The following is a 17,914-nucleotide window of genomic DNA, read 5'->3' on the forward strand; positions in this document are numbered from 1 at the left end:
CCTCGATCACGAGCCCATCTATATGTTGCATCTCTTCCTTTATGGCCTGAGGTGTCATGGGCCCACTGAGCTAGAAGTAATTCACCCTCATGTTGCCAGTCCAGATCCACCTGAGCCACTTCAATCTTAGCAGCCTGATCCACCTGCTGGTTGTTTTGATGTTCTTCAGTGGCCCGACTCTTGGGTACGTGAGCATCTACGTGACGTACTTTTACAACCAGGTTCTCTATCCGGGCAGCAATTTCTTGCCACAATGCGGCAGCCCAGATGGCTTTACCTCTGCGCTGCCAGTTGCTCTGCTTCCATTGCTGCAACCACCCCCACAGGGCATTTGCCACCATCCATGAGTCAGTATAGAGATAGAGCATTGGCCACTTTTCTCGTTCAGCAATATCTAAAGCCAGCTGGATGGCTTTCACCTCTGCAAACTGACTCGATTCACCTTCCCCTTCAGCAGTTTCTGCCCCCTGTCATATAGGACTCCATACAGCAGCTTTCCACCTCTGATGCTTCCCCACAAGGTGACAGGACCCATCAGTGAACAGGGCATATTGCTTCTCATTTTCTGTCAGTTTATTATACAGTGGGGCCTCCTCAGCACACGTCACCTCCTCCTCTGGTGATATTCCGAAATCTTTGCCTTCTGGCCAGTCCAGGATCACTTCCAAGATTCCTGGGTGACTGGGGATTCCTGTTCGGGCCCGTTGTGTGATTAGTGTGACCCACTTACTCCACGTAGCATCAGTTGCCTGATGTGTAGAGGGGATCCTCCCTTTGAACATCCAGCCCAGCACCGTCAGTCGGGGTGCCAGGAGGAGCTGTGCTTCAGTACCAACCACTTCTGAAGCAGCTCGAACCCCTTCATATGCCGCCAATATCTCTTTTTCAGTTGGAGTATAGCCAGCCTCGGATCCTCTGTATCCCTGACTCCAAAACCCTAGGGGTCAACCTTGAGTCTCCCCTGGTGCTTTCTGCCAGAGGCACCAGGTAGGGCCGTTCTCCCCGGCTGCAGTGTAGAGCACATTTTGTACATCTTGTCCTGCCCGGACTGGCCCAAGGGCTACTGCATGGACTATCACCTGTTTAATTTGTTCAAAGGCTTGTCGTTGCTCAGGGCCCCATTTGAAATTGTCCTTCTTCCAGGTCACTTGATAGAGAGGGCTTATGATCAGACTGTAATTTGGAATATGCATTCTCCAAAAACCCACAACACCCAAGAAAGCCTGTGTTTCCTTCTTGGTGGTTGGTGGCGACATGGCTGTTATTTTGTTGATTACATCCATTGGGATCTGACGACGTCCATCTTGCCATTTTATTCCTAAAACTGGATCTCCTGTGCAGGTCCCTTGACCTTACTTTGTTTTATGGCAAAGCCAGCCTCCAGAAGGATTTGGACTATTTTCTTCCTTTTCTCAAAAACTGCTGCTGCTGTGTTGCCCCACACAATGATGTCATCAATGTATTGCAGGTGTTCTGGAGCCCCACCCTGTTGCAATGCAGTCTGGATCAGTCCATGGCAAATGGTGGGGCTGTGTCTCCACCCCTGGGGCAGTCGATTCCAGGTGTACTGGACGCCCCTCCATGTGAAAGCAAACTGTGGCCTGCACTCTGCTGCCAAAGGGATTGAGAAAAACGCATTAGCGATGTCAATGGTGGCATACCACTTGGCTGCCTTTGACTCCAATTCGAATTGAAGTTCTAGCATGTCTGGCATGGCAGCACTCAATGGTGGCGTGACATCATTCAGGCCCCAATAGTCTACTGTTAGTCTCCACTCTCCATTAGACTTTCGCACTGGCCCTATGGGACTGTTAAAGGGTGAGCGAGTCTTGCTGATCACGCCTTGGCTCTCCAGTCGACAAATCAGCTTATGGATGGGAATCAGGGAGTCTCTGTTGGTGCGCTATTGCCGCCAGTGCACTGTTGTGGTAGCGATTGGCACCTGTTGTTCTTCGACCCTCAGCAACCCCACAATAGAAGGGTCCTTTGAGAGACCAGGCAGGGTAGACAGCTGTTTAATTTCCTCCATCTCCAAGGCAGCTATACCAAAAGCCCACCGGTACCCTTTTGGGTCCTTGAAATACCCTCTCCTGAGGTAGTCTATGCCAAGGATGCACGGGGCCTCTGGGCCAGTCACAATGGGGTGCTTCTGCCACTCCTTCCTGGTTAGGCTCACTTCGGCCTCCAATACAGTCAGCTGTTGGGATCCCCCTGTCACTCCAGAAATACAGATGGGTTCTGCCCCTTTATAGCTTGATGGCATTAAGGTACACTGTGCACTGGTGTCCACTAGAGCCTTATACTCCTGTGGGTCTGATGTGCCAGGCCATCGAATCCACACAGTCCAGTAAATCCGGTTGTCCCTTTCCTCCACCTGGCTGGAGGCAGGGCCCCTCTAGTCCTGGTCATAGCATTTGTTACTCACTTCTTGTAAATGCGAATCAAAAATCCCTTTATTAAGATCGGCAGCCCTTCTGCTCTGTCTGGGGAACTGCTCACTGGAAACCAGAGCAGCAATTTTCCTGGAAGAACCCCCTTTTGTAGTTGTTTTTCCTTGCAACTCACGTACCCGTGCCTCTAGGGTGGAGGTAGATTTTCCATCCCACTTCCTCATGTCCTCTCCGTGGTCACACAGACAAAACCACAGGGTGGCCCGTGGTGTGTATCCACTATATCTTCTCTCTTGAGGAGAGAGATGCTTACTCCTGATGGCTGAGATACTGGTCCGTACAGGTGAGGAATAGGACATATCCTCTTCGAGTTGCTAGAACTCCTGGGACAGTTTCTCCACAGCTGAGGTGCCGGCCCATAGGGAGGAAGAGAGACTTTCTTAGCAACAAGTAAATCATCAGCGTGTTATCAACATTATTCTCATACTAAATCCAAAACACAGCACTATACCAGCTACTAGGAAGAAAATTAACTCTATCCCAGCTGAAACCAGGACACCTCTGTCACCTCTAAGGTTTTTTTCAGAGCCACAGCTTTCCAGGCTCCTGTTCTCCATGCGATAAGCAAAACTTCAACAGCTGTGAAGCCCCATATCAGCTCCTGGGTGTATGATGGGTGACATGATTTTTTGCCCTGTTGTGTACTGTACTCGACCTAGTCATGTCATCTGTAACATATGCTGTGTTGCATGCTCATGAAGGTATCTAGGTAAGGCTGAGGGAAAAACTTGGAGCCTTGTCAGCCCTCACATGGTTCTTGGTGGTTCCCAAAAGCACTTTATGTACTCTTTATGCACTTTCAAGGTCTAATGGTTGCTGAATGGTATTTTCAGAATCTGGAGTTTGGCCCTGGGCACCACAGGGGCAGGTGGATGTTAAAGCCTTTTGCATAGCTTACAAATACATGTTTATCAAATGCTGCCTTGTTCATTCTGTAAGTACTTGCATAACCTGAAATGTTTCAGGATAGGCTCCAGTACAAGAACCTGGATAAACAGAGGAGTCCTGTCTCTAATGAACCAACAAATGACAGCATTGGAAATTACAGAACTACCCTGTAGTGCCAAATGCAGTATTGGAGGCTCATGCCCAGTCTTGTACTTCATTTAATGCATTGATGAATGATTGGTCACAAGGGAAAGAAGAAACATTATGCTGTCCTTCAGATGACAAACACTAATGTAATCTTTCAGAAATAAGTGGTACATCTAGTAGGAACAACATATCCAACCAGATACACTGGAGCGTAAACCATTCTTTCTTATTGGCCCTGGGAGTACAGACTCTTCTGAGTGACTGAAACACTTTCTGTGCATGCCGATACCCTGCATGTGTGCTGTAATTGGGATCAGTGAGCCATTCAGCTGGAGCAGTCCTTCTCCTTGTAATTTTCTGTTAGATTTTTGCCTATATTTAAACCTTTCACTCAGAAAAGCTTTTGGTTCAGATTAAGCCTAAAAGGTAATTTACTGCTTTACATCAGCAGGCAGGTAGGTAGACATCCCCTTTCCACTGCCAAAGTGGAACACTCTTTATCTTGATGATTCTCTTCAAACACGAAAGCATCAGTGCTTACAGACCTGCATGCAGCAGGGACCATGCTATCAGGTATCAGATGCCTGGGTAACAGCTTCTGTTAGATTTGCCTAACTGCTAACACTGTGGCAAAGTCAATACTAGTAAATTAAACAGAAAACCAGAGGAGGTTCCCAGGCAGTGGAACTTGATTACCCAGACAATTACATCATTCTGGCACAGTTCTGGGTGGGATAAAGATTACCCTCTCAGATGATCCCCAGATACTGGTCAGTAGCTAATACAGAGTCAGACCCAATACATACACAGTTTGGATGTAGGTACCATGTGCTGGAGTTTAGTAATATGGACAGAGTCTATGCAGTTGGTGTTGATGCTAGACAGAAGTCTTGCATGTGTTTAATTTATTCATATAGATGAGAAAAACAAACCTCAAAGAATATAACGCTGTGCTCTGCCTTATAAATTATTCTGTTCTCATCAAGATCTCATGAGGCCCAGAGCTAATTGGTCATGTATACAGCCAGGAGGGACTGCCAGTGCATTCAAGGACAGTATTAGAATGCAAAATGATCTTGGTAAATTAGAGAAATATGTCCTGAGAAAAGAAAATCAGATACAACCAACTTAGCCCAAATCATCCAGATCATTGATAAAAATATTGAACAGAACCGTCCCTAGGATTGAGCCCTGAGGAACACCGCTGGTGACCGGTCGCCAGCCAGATGTAGCCTCAGTCACTACAACCCTTTGAGCCCTGCCGTTCAGCCAGTTCTTCACCCAGCGCACTGTGTACCTGCTCATCTCACAGTTGGACAACTTGTCCGGAAGGATGCTGTGAGCATATATTTGAAATATATTTCATGAAAGGATATTACTGTTATCTGAACAGATTACCAACATGTCATCTGATACTTCTGCTGTTACACATACAATATTCCCCTGTATTTTCAGATCTCCCCTGGATCTGTGAAAGAGTTGTTTCCGCATCAGGTTTCTAAGAGCTGGACAAGGCAATCATCCTGGCTGGGTTGCATACACATTTGGCCTATCAGCTACAATGAGACAGCAGACTTGAAAGAAAAGCTTTCTAATACAGGTTTTATCTTTCTTTCTAAACAGCAAAGATGATAACAAAATGATCAGGCTGAAAAAAGGACCAAAAATATTTCTGCTGGAAAATCATCATGGCAGGTTTTGTTCTATGAAATCATGATTTTCTGTCATCCCAGCTATCATTTTGAATTCCCTTGGTTTTGGAAACTTCAGTCTAAAGTATACTGGAAGAAATTCTTGGCAATAACTGCCATTAAGAAAAGAACACATTAGCATAATAGCAACTACAGTTCTGCTGATTTTACAAATGACAAAGTAAAAGGCAAAATAAAAACCAAAAAGAGCTTCCATTTGAAATATGTATGTCCCAACCACAGAAATAAAATCATTTGGAACTGCAATGATAAGAGCTTCCTGTTGTAGGCATATTAAACAATTTTTTTGTTTTATTTAAGAACGTCTTGTGTTAAAGTAGCAGAAGTTGTTGTGTTGATGATAATAACCCTCCTTTTTCCAGTCCCATAGTGAAAGGCAGAAACGTTCTGTTTCCTGATTTCAACCATGAGGGCACAGAGGCTACCCTGCTAAGAGACATTTTTCCCACAAACAACCCTCGTCCTAAAAAACATTTTAATGGCTTATGGCAAATCAGACTGTTTTGATGATTAGCACATTGCTTTTAAACTGATTGTCTTCTGCTTGGTTTTCTGGCTTGTCACTTCACAGGACTTTTTTTCTTGTGAGGTAACTAAATATACATCTGGCTGTTGAAAAGTTGACTGCCAGGATAATGCCGGATTATGTTGAAATTATCAATCACGCTGAGGATCATATTTTGCACCCTACCTGCACTTTTTCTTCCACGAATCACTCTTTGTTTCAAAAACTTTGGATCCTCTTTATTCGTTTAAGAATAAGAACTTGTCCAATAACAAGGTGCTTGTTCAAGTCTTTAATAAACAAGCACTGGCATTAATACTAAACGTGATATAAGGAAGTAAATATGTTTTAATGAGGTTTCACATAAGAACATTAGAACCTGGAGGAGCAAGAAAAATTCCCACCATTTGTCCCCTCTTCAATGTTTAATTCAAATTTTCCACTAGGTAATTCTAATGTGAATAAGCACCACTTTCTATCCAGGTATGCACAACTTTTTGCTGCTTTTTTATAAATCCTCTAATGGAAAACAAAATCACCTTACCTAAGCTCTAAATCTTGTTGTAGGATGCCAAGATGGGATATGCTGTACTGAGCACATATGATATCTGCTGAGCAGGCAGTCCTTGCCCAGCACAGTTTATGGTCTAAGTATACCAAGAGATTCAGTGTCAGGTAAGAAGGGGGAATAGGGGGATTGCAGAAAACACCATGTTTTTGTGATCATCTAGACAAAAGTGTCTGATCAAAAACAGAGGAAGTTACTGAAATGCCCACATTTTTCTCCTAGCTGTTTTCAGAGTGGCTCCCACTCGCTGACGACTCTGGCTGTTTCTGAGCAGACTTTCTTTCAGGGATTGTCAGGCTGAGCACGTATTTGGTCTTTACACCCGTTGAATAAGAGTGATGGGATCTCCTGGACATTTATGGACTCAGGAATACCATACAGCAATCAGGAATGTTCCCCAGCATTACAGATGAACTCAAAGTAAACACCATTTCTAACCACAAAATCTCAGCTAATTTAAGCTATATCCTTAATTGCTTGCTTGTATGGGAATGAAAGTTTCAGATTTTTTTCTTAAAATAACCTCTGCCTCCTTTTTCTGATCACTCTCTGATTCAGCTCTTATCCTCTAACTCCCAGACTATATGGCATAATGTTTACACTTCATCCAGTTGATATCCTGCAGAAAGTGAAAATTTTCCACTGAGCAAAACTACAAACCACCTGTGCTCTGGGAAAGGAATTTGGGAGAGAGCTAAAAGATATAAGAGTATTTGTTTAATTAACGAATCGTGGAAAACTAACAGCTATACCCTTGAAGAAGAGCTACTGGATTGATAAAAGGGAACATCTTGGCACCAAAGACTGAATGGTGGCCAGAAAACATCAAGTCTGATAAAACTGCAGTGACTGGGTGAAAGGTAAATGCATACGAAATGTTAATCACTAACCAATAAGTGTAAAATTAGGCAGGATTATACTAATCATGTAGCAAAATAAATATGCTGTAGTTTTGTATGAAGGTGTGCTAGCTTTGTGGATTTACCACCTAGCACCCATCTCCGCGCAGACATGAAATAAAATACCTCTGCTCTGTGCGTTAATTGGCGCCTGCACACCAGGCGAATGACCCCGCTTTTGGGACAACAGTTTTTGGCGACCCAGATGGGACTGCGCTGACAGCCTTGCCCGGGTCGTCTTGCCATACCCAACGGAAAGAAGTGGTCCAACTGGACTCCAGCATGCACTGACCTGTTGATTGGGGACTCCATCGGCTCCTCTCCTGCAGTAGGGCGGTAAGCGACTCAACGGTGCAACGCTATTTGAAAGAGGTATTTTAAAGGGGAAAAGGGGGGAAAGGTGAAACCTCTTAAGGAAGCAGTTGCAGTTGGTTTTGTGCTCTGCATAAGACGCATCAGTAAAGACACGCAGTGGCAGCGTTGGTTTCTGCACGTTGCAATTGTAACATCGAGAGAAAATTCCTCATTTTGTAATTGGAATTTTGTGTGTATGAAACATTGATTTAAGCTTTTCGGTACCAAAATGGGTTCCGCTGCTTCCAAGGAGGCTCCTCCTCTTTGCACTCCCTTAGGATGCATCCTAAATAATTGGAGTAAATTTGGAGGGGATCCCATGACAAGGAATAAATTAAAACGGTATTGTAATCAATGGTGGCCACAATATCAATTGGATGATGGTGAAATATGGCCTGAAGATGGGTCTTTAAAATATAATGCTATATGAATGTTATTTTGTTGGAGAAATGAGAAATGGGATGAAATACCATATGTTGATTTGTTCTTTGCTTTAAGAAATGATTGGGATGTTAGAAAGAAATGTGGTCTGGTGGATTCAAAATACCAGAATGGAGTATACTCTTTAACTGAAAAGAAGAGAAAAAAAGAAAAAGATGGCCCGTGTTTTACTAATTGTAAGATGGAAAAAAATGGGTCAGAAGACATGGATGAAGATACTCAGCTATTGGTAGCTCCTCTGAAACAATCAAAATTGAATGAGGAGGAAACTGAATCTGCTAGCCTTGTAGCAGGGAGAACTAGGGGACGGAGACCTATAATCCAAGCTCCTATTAGGCAGGCTGTAGGACCCGAAGGACTGCTGGTATATGTACACGTACCATTTACTACTTCTGATTTATTAAATTGGAAACAGGCAGTCGGGTCTTACTGGAATAATCCTGAGGGGATGTATAGTACTATTAAGACCGTAATGGTGACTCACAATCCTAATTGGGGAGATATACAAGCCCTTTTGGAATATTTGTTTACCCATGAAGAAAGGAAGGCAGTCCTAGAAAAGGCTCAAGAAGGACTTGCCCAACAGCAAGGAGGAATACCTAATGCTGACGCATACCTCCCAGGGGAAGATCCAGGGTGGGACCCTAATACAAGCAAAGGATTAGAGAATGTGAAAGAGTATCAAAAATTGATTCTATACGGAATCCAAAATGGGGTAGAAAAGCCCAAAAATTTGTCTAAGTTGTATGAAATAAGACAAGGAAACAAAGAAACTCCATCTGTTTTTTATGAAAGGTTGTGTGAAGTAGCTCGAAGATGGACAGACTTGGATCCAGATGATGCTAGCAATATGAAATTGTTTAATATGTTGTTCATTGGTCAATCAGCATTGGATATTAGACGGAAGTTGCAGAAAACAGGGTGCGGATGGAATGGCTATTTCACAATTAATATCAATTGCATACAAAGTATACAATAATAGGGAAGAGGTAGAGGAAAAAGAGAATTAATTCCTCCACGTGCCAGAATGTCTGTTACCATTACTTGGATGGGATTTACTCTGTAAATTGAATGCACAATTAACTTTTTCTGAAGATTCTGTCCAGCTACATATTCCCCAAGAGAATGCATGGAAAGCCCAGATATGTTTGCTAACTGAGAAGAATCCTGAGGAAGGAGGAGACATTCCGAACAAGGTATTAGAAGCGGTAATACCCATAGTGTGGTCATCGGGAACACCGGGACAAGGCAAGAATGTGACTCCGGTAAAGACTGAGCTAAAACCAGGAGCCCAGCCGGTAAGAAAGAAACAGTACCCTATTAAATTGGAGGCCCGGAAGGGATTAGAACCAGTGATAAATTCCTTTTTAGAGCATGGACAATTAAGGGAATGTCAGTCAGAATTTAATACTCCAATTTTGCCTGTAAAGAAGCCTCACTCTCAGGATTAGTACAGGATTTACGAGAAGTTAATGTGAGAAATATAGACACGCACCCCGTGGTTCCAAATCCATATACCCTCCTCGCCTCAGTTCCTGACAGCAATACTTATTTTACAGTGCTGGACTTGAAGGATGCTTTCTTTTGCTTACCTGTGGATGAACAGAGTCAGACTATTTTTGCCTTTGAGTGGGAAAACCTGACTACAGGATGGAAGATGCAACTCTGTTGGACCGTCCTTCCCCAAGGATTTAAAAATAGCCCCACATTGTTTGGTAACGCATTGCCGAAAGAACTAGAACAATGGCACAGTGAGTATGATACCATAACTCTGTTACAGTATGTAGATGACTTATTGATTGGTTCTGATACCTACGAAGAGTGTTTGGAAGCCACAAATAGCTTACTCAATTTTCTGGGTCTAGCAGGCTACCGAGTTTCTAAAAAGAAGGCCCAGATTGGAAAAGAGAGAGTCCAATATATGGGATTTGAAGTTACAAAAGGACAAAGAGAATTAAGTGCTGAAAGAAAAGAGGCCATTTGCAGAATTGCTGTACCTACTTCAAAGAAACAGTTAAGGGGATTTTTAGGGATGGCCAGGTGGTGTCGGCTATGGATCCCTAATTTCGGACTGATTGCCAAGCCATTATATGCTGCCACCAAAGGAACTGAGGGGATTTTAGAATGGACAACAGAATGCCGTAAAAGCTTTGATGAAATTAAGAGAAAATTGATGGAAGCCCCTGCCTTGGGGCTCCCGAATTTGAGGAAACCCTTTCAATTATATGTACACGAAAGGCAACAAGTAGCGTTGGGAGTGCTGACACAGAAATTGGGGAGCTGGAAGAGACCAGTGGGATACTTTTCCAAACAATTGGATGAAGTCAGTAAAGGTTGGCCCGCCTGCTTGAGAGCAGTGGCGGCGACTGTAACCTTAATTGAAGAATCTCGAAAACTGACACTGGGTCAACCGATTACTGTGTTTGTACCCCATGCTGTATCGTCTCTCCTTGAAAATAAGGGATACCACTGGATTTCCCCAAATAGGTTAGCAAAATATCAAGCTGTGTTACTAGAACAAGATGATGTTATGCTTTCTCTGACCTCCACCTTGAATTCTGCCACTCTGCTTCCAATCTCTGAGCCTGATGAACTGCAACATGATTGTCTAACCACTATTGAACAAGTGCATTCCAGCAGACCAGATCTACGGGATGAATCCCTGCCTGACCCAGAAGCGGAGCTTTTCACCGACGGTAGCAGCTACATGTTAAATAAAATATGGGGCAGAGATTATGAAACTGTTACAAGCAGTTCTTCAACCAAAAGAGGTTGCAATAATATATTGTAAAGCCCACCAAAAAGGAGATAGCGGAGTTGTAAAAGGCAATCGAAAAGCTGATCTGTTAGCTAAAGAGGCAGCCCTGAAGGAGCCAACTCTAGAAGGAGCCTTGATTCCAGGATCTCGTTTAGAACTATCGCCACCAAAATACACTGAAAAAGAAAACCAATTGGCAAAACAATTGGATTGATACAAAAATGATCAAGGCTGGTAGGTAACGCCACTGAAACAATTATTGGTTCCTGAGAAAATGATGGAAATTCTGCTTAAAAGGATACACCAAGAGACACATACAGGAGCAGATGCCCTGGTATTAACTCCTAAAAGAATCATTTTTGGGCCCAAAATGCAGAATATAGCAGATATCATAGTGAAGAAATGTACTGTCTGTTGTGCTAATAATAATCCAAAAACTGAAAAGAAGTTTATGGGCGGACTTGTAAAACAAGGAATGACTCCTGGGGAATACTGGCAAATAGATTTTTTGGAATTACCTAGATGTAAGCTATATAAATATTTATTGGTATTAGTAGACACCTTCTCTGGTTGGCCAGAGGCTTTCCCTTGTCATACCAACAAAGCTAGAGAAGTAATTAGGATTCTGTTAAAAGAAATTATACCTAGATTTGGTATCCCAGAGGGTATCTCCTCTGACAATGGGCCTCATTTTATTGCAGAAGTAGTGCAGGAAGTATCCAAGTTTTTGCAGATCAAATGGGAACTACACGCTCCCTGGAGGCCCCAATCTAGTGGGAAAGTAGAAAGAATGAATCAGACTCTTAAAAGACAAATTTCTAAACCTTGCCAGGAAGCACACCTTAAGTGGACAGAAGCCTTACCTTTAGCCCTTCTACGAATTCGAATAACCCCTAGGCTTAAGGAAGGGGTAAGCCCCTTCGAGATCATATACAGGAAAGCATACCCCACAAACCTTCTAAGCGTCAAGGGAGACCAAATGCATATAAGAGGACAGGCCGCAATTAAAGAATATTTGATTTCTCTTTCGCAGACTTTCTCTTCACTACACAGGTGTCTAAATCAAAAGACTTCTCTTCCCTTGGATGCACCGGTTCACCCATTCCAGCCAGGAGACACGATCTATGTACGAACCTGGAAAGATGAACCGTTGAAAGAGAAGTGGAAAGGACCTTATACCATGCTGTTGAAAACTTATACTGCAGTCAAGGTAGAGGGAATTAATTCCTGGATTCATTATACACAAGTGAAAAGAGCACTGAGGCCTGATCAAGATAAATAGACTTTCACACCAACCGCGCCTGGAAAACAGGACTGACCTATATAGAAATTGAGTGCTCATAGTTATGAACCCCTCCCTTTTTTTAGCATTGTTAGTTTAACTTTACTAAAATGAAAGTTGTAAATGTTGTAGTTATATATTCAGTATTTGCTGTCTGTAAAGGAAATTAGTCTTACAACTCATCCAGTCATTCGGGAGAATCCACAATATCAGCAGCTTGACTGCGTGTCTTCCGCTACCAAAATCTGCTGCAAACCCCCTGGAATGGGGAATCCTGACTATAGATTTAAATCGAACATTTGAAACTGAAAGGGTTAAAGCAAAGATAGACAAAGCCACTGCATCAAAATGCCTCCTGAAAGAATTAAAGCCTAGGGGAAAGGAGGACATTTTAAATATCTTAGTCACTTAACTAAACAAAAGAAAGGCCTTTGTGATTTAGGGAGTAGTTAGAATGGTTGTAAAATAAGGGGGCTCCGGGATAATCCCATCTCAGACAACTGGGCCTTGGGAGAACAAATACATGGAAGATAGGAGGTCACAAAAGAATGACAATAGCCTTGAAGGACACCGTTTAGGTGATCCTAGGACTGAGTTTGCACAGAAGCAAAGGTCAATCAGCGAACACAGTGAAGAAGACTACGAGCCTTCATCTGAAGACCCCCAAAGACCACCTTAAGACCACCACGGGAGACTGAAAAGGGGCTTTAGAGTGTAACTACGCTTATCTAACTATTGTACAAGGTGATTAAAGTGAGTAGCCTGGTAGTCTCACAACAAAGGACAGCTCCTGATAAGAACAGAAACTTGTCTCAAGAACCAGCTGAAACCGACCCTGCGATTTGGAAAAGAGCCAAGGAGCAACTGAGTCTGCGCAAGAACAAGGGGTTACTAGCAGTGACGAAGAGGAGTCATCAGCCTTCATCCCCACCACCCCCGCGACCACCACCAGGAAGCACTGCGCAAGCACAGTTGGGAGGAGTTTATGGAAACGACCTCTTGGGGCTAATTTTAATACGAAGCGGGGACAGGTCATGCGTATGTATAGGCGTACTGGGAAATCTTATGTATATGTAACACTTTGTCGTATAAATCCAGGACGAGCTACCACGTGGGCGCGCACGACTTTGGCGGGATGACGCCCCGTGCTGCCCAGCGCTGAATAAACATACCTACTTTACAACCTTACGGGTTGTGGAGTCTGTTTCCGCAGGTCAAGACGACTGCGCATGCGGATCGTACATTTGCATATGTTAATAAGTTCCAGGAAATCTCATGTTTATGTAAATGATTTCGCGGAAATCCTGTGAATATGTAGGATTTTATAGTATATAATCTCTGAAAGTCTACCAGATCGGTGGAGCACTCATGGTGGAGAATCCCCAGTGCTGCCCAGCGCTGCAATAAAGAATACCTGCTTAATAGTAACTTCGTTGCTATTGAGTTTCATTTCAGGGACTCTCTGAATACTCCATTTCTCCCTTGGGGAGATTCAGACTGTGAGGAGAAGCATCCGTGAATTTTTGTATCAAAACCTTAATTGGCAACAGCTCGAGAGGCCTTGGTCGTGATGCTCTGGCAATAGGTCAAGGACAAAATATTACTTGTCTAAAAGTTTCAGACCTTCCAAAAAAGAGAAGCCATCCAAGACCAGGAGAGGGATGTAATAGATTCCCATGGAGAATGGATTTATCTCAAGTATGGATCAACCCTGAGGAAGGTGAGTGGCATTATATGCAAGGTGCATCCCAGTGCATTGAATGGACTGGAGAGGAGAAGTCGATGAACACAAATAGTCGAGAACCCTAATATCCTAGATGGAACTTTACACGAGTTTTTAATTGTTCCACGATTGATTATGAAGTCCAACGATTGGGTCCAATTGCCAGAGCTTTACGATTAGGGTGCCTTTGTAGAAATTATACCACTCATATAAATGATATAAATGATACTTGGACCGGTACTGATACAAAAATTCGGAGTATTCAGAGAGTCCCTGAAATGAAACTCAACAGCAACGAAGTTACTATTAAGCAGGTATTCTTTATGGCAGCACTGGGGATTCTCCACCATGAGTGCTCCACCGATCTGGTAGACTTTCAGAGATTATATACTATAAAATCCTACATATTCACAGGATTTCCGAGAAATCATTTACATAAACATGAGATTTCCTGGAACTTATTAACATATGCAAATGTCCGATCCGCATGCGCAGTCGTCTCCCGCGGTGGTCTTCAGGTGGTCTTTGGGGGTCTTCAGATGAAGGCTCGTAGTCTTCTTCACTGTGTTCGCTGATTGACCTTTGCTTCTGCGCAAACTCGGTCCTAGGATCACCTAAACGGTGTCCTTCAGGGCTGTTGTCGTCATTCTTTTGTGACCTCCTATCTTCCATGTATTTGTTCTCCCAAGGCCCAGTTGTCTGAGATGGGATCATCCTGGAGCCCCCTTATCTTACGACCATTCTAACTACTCCCTAAATCACAAAGGCCTTTCTTTTGTTTAGTTAAGTGACTAAGATATTTAAATATCCTCCTTGCCCCTAGGCTTTCAGGAGGCATTTTGATGCAGTGGCTTTGTCTATCTTGGCTTTAACCCTTTCAGTACCATGATTCAAAATAGTTCTGTTAACTGTATGTCCTGGTTTCAGCTGGGATAGAGTTAATTTTCGCCTTGGTAGCCGGTATGGGGCTGTGTTTTGGGTTTAGGATGAGAACAATGTCGATGATACACTGATGCTTTGGTTCTTGCTAAGTAGTGCTAAGTTGTTGCTAAATAGGTGCTCACCCTGCTCTGCCAGGTGCACAAGAAGCTGGGAGGGGGCACAGCCGGGGGGGGGGTGTGTGTGTGTGGGGGGGGGGGTGTGCTGACCCAGACTGGCCAAAGGGCTATTCCATACCATATGACATCATGCTCAGTATATAAGCTGGGGGAAGAAGGGGGGGGATGTTTGTAGTGATGCTGTTTGTCTTCCCAAGTAACAGTTAGGTGTGATGGAGCCCTGCTTTCCTGGGGATGGCTGAACACCTGCCTGCCGATGGGAAGTAGTGAATGAATTCCTTGTTTTGCTTTGTTTGCATGCACGGTTTTTGCTTTGCCTATTTAACTGTTCTATTTTATTTTCCTTCAATTATTAAACTGTTCTTATCTCAACCCATGAGTTTTCTCCCTTTTACCCTTCTGATTCTCTCCCCCCTCTCACCGCGGGGGGAGTGAGCGAGCAGCTGCGTGGTGCTTAGTTGCCGGCTGGGGTTAAACCACGACACTGTAACAAAACGACAATGCCTTCCATGGGTCATACTGTTTGGGTTAGTAGTGATGGAACTTGGACTAATCAATTGCCATTAAAAGGAAAGGTGCATCAACATACTTTAGGTATGCTAACCTTGTGCCCCTTATGGAGAAAGGGACCTTTAGATTCCCAATTCTGGGGAAAATAGAAGCGAGATGAAACAGACCCATGGAGACATCCCTCTACAGGAACGACAGTAGGATGGATATTGGAGGACATTTTTAGTCCTCAAATTGCATCATTTCAAAATCGCAGTTAGTTATACAGCTCAACTAATCAAGCTATCATAGTTCACGCATGTATTTGAGTATTAGTCTTCTAACAACTCTAACAGCATTAAAGAGCAAAAAAAGTTTACTCTGAGGCAAGTAAAAGTTTATCCTAATCATATTCAGTGTCCATGTTTTCTGATCTAGCACTTTTAAAACAAACTGGTTTTTTTTTTCCCATACATGATTATCACTCCAAAGCTTTCAGTTTTTCTTCATGATATTTTGACTTGCCACCTAAGTGGCTTTTCACCTTGACTAGGAGTTCTAGGTATCAGAACCATTAGTTCAAAGGGAAACTCCTCAAACTTACTAAATCTTTCTATTAACTCTAAAAATTTTACACAGCAGATAGATACAGTAAGATCACGTGCAATCTGTCCTGCAATTCTGTGGCTGATTTCTATCATATTCTCTAATTAAAGAACTAACACTATTTTACAAAACCAATCTTACTATCCTTGCACTCTAAACTTCTGTTGTTTCTTCATTGATTTCCCTGGCTTCCCTGCATTTTTAATTAGTTCTTTAGATGTATCCATTATAAGACAGACCTTATAGAACAAAAAACAGCATTCACTCCTTCACATATACACATGTGTATACATACCCACAGAAGGACTTGAGCACCCTCTACTATAGATTGAGACTTCTCAAGACACACAATCTGTTATGAGATGCTCAAAATACCTCATGAGACTGGATCTGCAGATAAGAAAAAAAAGTGGAAAAAAAGCAGAAAAAAACAGAATGCTAATAAGTCCATGAGCATCACTGTCACAGGCTTAAAAGGTGGGGGGGGAGATGATAGCAAGACTGAAAAAAGATCAGACTTCTATAATACATTTTCCCTTAAAGTCAGAGAAGAGGTTCCTGTAAGGATATAAGTTTCATGCTTCGGGGCACAGGTTTTGTGTCCTTCATAGCAACCGATGTCATCTAATGTAAGAGAAAGGACATTAGACCAGCCAGATCCAGGTGTCCAGTCCAGCATGATGGTGTGAAGGCTTAATTCCTGACCCAACAGAATTAGTACTAGTCACTAGTACTTTTCCCCTCCAACAGAAACACCGATGCAGGTGCCTGTTGTGGTGGTAGGTTTTTGTGGACTCCACAACCACCACCACTTGCGTGAAAGCCAGCAAGCAGGCATCAGATAAAAGCAATTGCTGTCCCTCCATCAGCCCAGCTGAAAACTGAACTATAATTACTAGGCTTTGACAGCAAGTATAATCCTATTTCTAATTCCCTACCTTATCATCTCACAGTCAAGACAAAACCAGTTCTTGAAGCAAATATGTAAACACTTCCCTTGAATGTACACACACCCTTCCTGTATTTAGCAACTGTCAAGGACTGTTATGGAACCAGAATTGTCTTGACATTGCTGTTCTACCGCCATCTTCTGGGTTCGACATCCAGCCCCCCGACGAAACCACCACAGGATGGATGCCCATGCAGAGACCAGGACACGAAAGGCGGGACCATGAACTTGCACGCACGCCTGCGCAGAGACCAGGGCGCGAAAGGCAGAGGCTGGAACGCGGAAGACGGGGCCATGGACTGCACGCACGCCTGCGCAGAGACCAGGGCGCGAAAAGCAGAAGCGCAAACTGCATGTATGCAGACCTGTTCTGCGCATGTGCATGGCCCTATAAAAGGGCCGCGTGCGCCTTTTGAGGTCCGCTCTTTTTCTCTTCTCGTCCTTCCCCACGCACCTCCTTGGAAGCTGCTCCTGCAGACACAGAGGCTGGACCGACTGGACCTTTGATCAACGGGACAACGCCGGACTCGGAGTGGTGGTAGCTAGTTCCCCTACGTGGCTCTTTTCTCACCCGCCTGAGCACGGTCTTTCTAGTTTTCTCTCTCTCTCTTTTTTTTCTTTTTTTTTTTTTTTCCCCCCATCTCCCTACCCGGTCCTCACCCCTTCGTTCGCCAAAATAAAGTCAAAAGGTTGTACGGCATTTGACCTCATTTGCGTCTTAATCTCGCCCTTGGGATCGTATCGAAACCTCTCCCGACATTGGATCGGGACAGCAACATAACTAACAGAGGCCAGATATAAGCAGTATATAGCTGCCGTGCTCTGAGGGAAGATCTTCAGCAGTGGGAGACACCAGTTATGCTCACCTGATGCAAGAGAATCTGCTGCCAGTCCTCATGTTTTGTGGTATCACCTCGCCACACCTGTGCTTATCTTTTTGTTAAACTGCCCAGCTGCAATCTCTCTCAGCTGCTACTCGTAAATAAGCAACTGGTAAAATGGCTCTGGCACATCAGACCTTTCCTTTCACAGAGAGCAGAGGTGATGCAAACTCACCTCCTTGTGCGAGGCTGTGTCCTGCAGTG

The sequence above is a fragment of the Platalea leucorodia genome (genome assembly GCF_965183815.1).
Source record: "Platalea leucorodia genome assembly, chromosome: W".
In the NCBI taxonomy this organism is placed as follows: Eukaryota; Metazoa; Chordata; class Aves; order Pelecaniformes; family Threskiornithidae; genus Platalea; species Platalea leucorodia.